The sequence below is a fragment of the Protopterus annectens genome, chromosome 16.part0 (genome assembly GCF_019279795.1).
Source record: "Protopterus annectens isolate FY-2018-M chromosome 16.part0, PAN1.0, whole genome shotgun sequence".
Taxonomy (NCBI): Eukaryota; Metazoa; Chordata; order Ceratodontiformes; family Protopteridae; genus Protopterus; species Protopterus annectens.
The window spans coordinates 80,514,489-80,519,488 of NC_056750.1; positions in this window are offsets into that span (position 1 = coordinate 80,514,489).

Genomic DNA, 5,000 nt, shown 5'->3' on the forward strand with positions numbered 1-5,000 from the left:
ACACATATAAAACATGCAAAGAATAATAAATCAATGCCAAACAGCAAATAGTATGCAAATTAAAATTTAAGCAATGCTAAGCTATGCACAACCCTGCTTACTAGGTGTAAGCAATGCATAAGCCAACTAAATCAACTTGCCCATTGGTATACCCCTTTAAACAATGCCAACCTTAGTTAAGCAGGTTTGCCCATAGCTTAGGATTTTCAAAACCGTCCAATCACGGCAAAGTGCGGAAAATTGGCCCTATTTAAACCTGACAGGTGGGAATACATCTCATAACTGGTTGAAACTTCCTCCTGTAGGCACTATGACTAGTATGGGAAAGGGAGTGCACTTTTGGGCACTGCGCTGGGGCATCCAGGAGTCCAAAGTCATGGCAGTACTCCTTGTTAAAGACTATGACCAGAGACTGCTGCAGGGCCAGTAGTAGAGTTCCCAATATAAAGCAGAAGCCTGGGACTGTCTCGCCTGTGACCTCACCAGTGCCACTGGCATACCTCAGACTGGTGACCAGGTCAAGCATCACTATGCTGACCTGAAGTGGAGAAAGAGGGAGCTCTTGGATCAGTGGATCCAAGAGGCTAGGAGGATGGGGGATGTCCCAGCCATGTGTATCAGTCCACTACCACCTGTTTAATAATTGCCAGCTCATGTATATTATGGACAGGTATGGCTAAATATTCCTCTTATGTCTTTGACAGTGGCAGATGAGTGGACTGCGAACCGGGAAGCGCATGCCTGTAGATTGCAGCGATTGCGTCATGAGGCAGGTTAGTAATACTCTTGCATGTACTATCATAAGAAATAAATCTAAAAGTAGTAGTAAGTTAATTGCTTACTCTTGCATGTACTATCATAAGAAATAAATCTAAAAGTAGTAGTAAGTTAATTGCTAGTATAAAACCTGTATTGTTTAAGGCATGTACTAAATACACCAGAGAATATGGCAGGAAGAGTCTTATATAGGTTGTATGTAAATAAAAGGTTAACAGACTGACAATAAAGGTATAACTGCTGGACTGCATGTGTTTACTCTGGTATCAAATGATAATGTAGAGTTGCAATCTCTTAATAGTACTGTTGTATTAAGCACTATTACCCACACTGTACTACATAAATAAAATGTGTAGGAATGTCTGTATATGACTGCTGTAATCACAAGAGGTCATATTGTACAACTGAGAGAGACTTAGACAGAAAACAGTGAAAAGATAGACAACATAATCCAAATAGCACACTCAACTGAGATGTGAACTGTTGTATTTTTAGCACACAGGGCCATGGTTTGAATCCTGGGAGTGGTAGTAAGCTGTATGCAGAATCATACCCCACAACTGTACATATATGTCCAGAATGTCCAGTTAATTGGCCCATATCTGCTGCCTGTCACCCTGTCCCCCTGGCAAATCAGTGGGGTGATCCCAGATGTTTAGGCAGCAAATAATGACATGCACTGATTGTCAGACATCTATAAGAACAAACCTGTCACTCTAGCAACTCCCCAAAATGTTATGAGAGTAATAAGCCAAGTATGTCCCATCTCCATCCCAATGTTGTGAAGCTGTGACCAGAGTGTGTGCAGTAACACGGTGAGACATATGTGCATAATACTAATGTGGAATCTGGGAATATGTGTGGCAACATTCAGGTAGTGCTAACAAACATTGCCCCCACAGGTCTGTCAGATATAGAAACTGTGCCTAGAAATAAAAGACTGAAATCCTGGACTGGTACTGTTTACTCTAGCATTGTATGGCAGTGTTAGTGTTGCAGTTGCTCTGAATAATAAAGTATTACTCATCACCATCATCCACACTGTGCTACAAAATAAAACTATCTAGGAAAACCTGTATAAGAGTGCTGTAATTACAAGGTCAGATTGTAAACCTATGGGAGACTTATAGACAGAAATCAGAGAAGAGATACACAGAAATATCTATATAGCGCACTCAGCTGTGATGGACACTTTTATTTTTAGCAGACACAGCCATAGTTTGAATCCTGGGAGTGGTAGTAAGCTGTATGCAGAATCATACCCCACAAATGTACAGAATTGTCCAGAATGCCCTGTTAATCGGCCCATATATGCTGGCTGTTACCCTGTCCCCCTGGCATATCAGCGTGCTAATCTCTGACATGTAGGCAGCATGTAATGTCATATAACTAACTGTCAGGCCTGTACACATTTGGAAAATATCAATGAAAACAAACCTGACATTGTAGAACTCACCAAAGGTTTATGAGGGCAATAGTCAAAATATGTCCCGGTTTCACCTGCACGTGGTCAAGACATACTCAGAGTGTGTGCAATAAGAGATGGACAGGTATGTGCATGACATCAAACTGGAATCTGGGAATATGTGTAGAAACAGTCAGGTAGTGTTAACAAACAATACCTTCACAGGTATACCAGGTAAGAGGTGTATACTGCAGGTAAAACTCAGTCCATGTATATAGTTGTCCACATCCCCACCACTGTCCAAACTAAGGCCATAGGGTAGTGTAGTGTACTAATACCTGTAAGGTACAGATCACAGCACTTACTAGGAAAGTAATGAGAACTACAGGGATATACTAGTTGTTAATTGACATCCCCCCACCATATCTGCAACAATAAACTAAATACATAACTCAATCGATATGTGCTCCATTAAATCTACTGTTGGGACATATGTCCTATTGTTTCTTAAATATTTAAATTGGTTTCTATGCATGTGCCATGTTGAAATACTCCCACATTGGTGGCATGCTGCCACCAATGTACCTGCATGCTGTTGTAATGGCCACTGTGGTTCCATATATGCATGTGTTCTGTTTGCTATGCAACTGTTCCATATCTGGTGTTTTGGGTTAATGAGAATATCTATGCATGCTGTTATACCTAATCCTGGAATGTGTTGACTATGACTATCCCACATATATTGTAAAATTGAAACACCATAGCATGTTTGGGAAGGCCAGTCACAGCGGACCCACCTCTTCCACGTCATCTTGCCATGGCACCGAGCACCAGCACATCTGAGGCCCACCTTCAGCTGGAACCGCCTCAGGGGATGGGGTTCACCCCGCCTGGGAGCAGGCGCAGACAGGACACTGTCACCTGTCGCCATGTCCGGGGCATGGTATGTAGCAAGCTCCACAGGGAGTTTGGAGATCTGCTACGCCAGCTTGAGGGCTGTGTGGTGCAACTAGAGGGTCAGCCTGGCCCTCCTACTCAGCCCCCAGCACAGCCACCTTCTGGGCCATGAAGGTACGGTGGTGACTGCCCATGGGTGGGGACCTCAGTCCCACTGTTACCACTAGGGGGCTCATGGGCTTCTAAATTCCAAACACCCTTCCCCATCCAAGGTGTTTACCCCCCCACATGTGTCATATACCACCCCTGTATGCTGTTTTGTCTGTCTTGTCTGTTATCCTACCCAACCTACCTCCCCAAATATACCTACAATTCCTCCCCAACATCCCACTCTCACCTGAGATACCTGACTATATATATATGTGTAGATATATACAGTTATATATCTATAGATATAAAAGAGAACATAACGGGTAAGTATTGATTTCATCCCCACCCCCACAGTGAAACAAATCTGCCCTGTAATACAATACCAGTTGTTGCATGTCTCCTACTCAGAACCGTACACAACATAGCCACAAGAAGTTAACAGTAATCCATCCCACCTGTGGGATGTCAGGATGGTATCAATAACATATCATGCAGTACAGTCTGGCTACCATAAAGAATATACAATGTGGAAGCAATAAACATTCCAAAGATCCACACACACACACACACACACGCACACATATATGTATATATATATATATATATATATATATATATATATATATATATATATATATATATATATATATATATATATGGGTCCCTATCAAATGATAGAAAGCTAATTTGATAGAAACTCATTTCGCTGACACCATAAGATAGAAAGCTCAAAACACTGAAAACTCATTTGACTGAAAATCAAAACAGTGAAAATGCTATATGCCCTTTTCCCCATGGTAGTGCGATCCTAGAGTTAGTATATATAGTTGGGGGGTGGGGGGCACAGCCCCCCACAGAGTTTATGTAAATATTGTTTTCTCCAAACAGTTATTCATTGTAGTTATAAGTATCCATGTATAGGGTTTAAAATGTATGAAATATATGTAACTACACATAAACACACAGGGATATTTATAGGAAGATACATATTTAGAGGGTGCACAGCATACTGAACAGCCAGTATTCTTACAGTTGCCACCTTATCAAATGGACAGTGTATGAGTCTCTCATACAGAAGACAGTTGTTGCCTGAAACATACCCACAGAGAAGTCAAAGGATATGACACCACACACAGGTTTGCATACATAAGAAAGTTTTATTTGTGTACTATTACAGTTGTATATGCCATGTCATATAGCTGTTTAGACTTTGAAATACATACTAACTGATTAATGCAACTCTCAAGCAGATCATTTTATACAGTAATACAAAGGGTGGGAGATTGGCCTAATGGTTAAGGTGTTTACCTTACAAACACAAGGTGCAGGGTTTGATTCTCACATGGGGTAACTGGCTAGGCTTAAAATGGCCTGAAAAGGCAGGTAGCCTAGTACTAACCTATGAACCTATGAACTAAAAGCATAACATATGTCGGTGTCCAGGCCAAGCCCATCAAGTAGTACAACAGTAAAGACAGACTGGGCCAGAGGATAACACTCAATCAACAGTAAGTAATGCAGATGTATAGTCCAGCAGCCTCTAACTACACTCTGTACTCAATCCCTAGGGGAAAAAGACTTAAGTTGACACAATGTGATGTATCTGTTACATAACAAAGCGTAACTAAAAACATCACAATCACTCTGACAAACAGAACAGTCTGTATGGTAGTAAGCAGAAGGCCAGCAATGTTCCCAAGGTGAAATGTATGGTAATTTACAGCCATATACCTTAAGACAGCTTACTACTGATATCCCTCACATGTTGTAA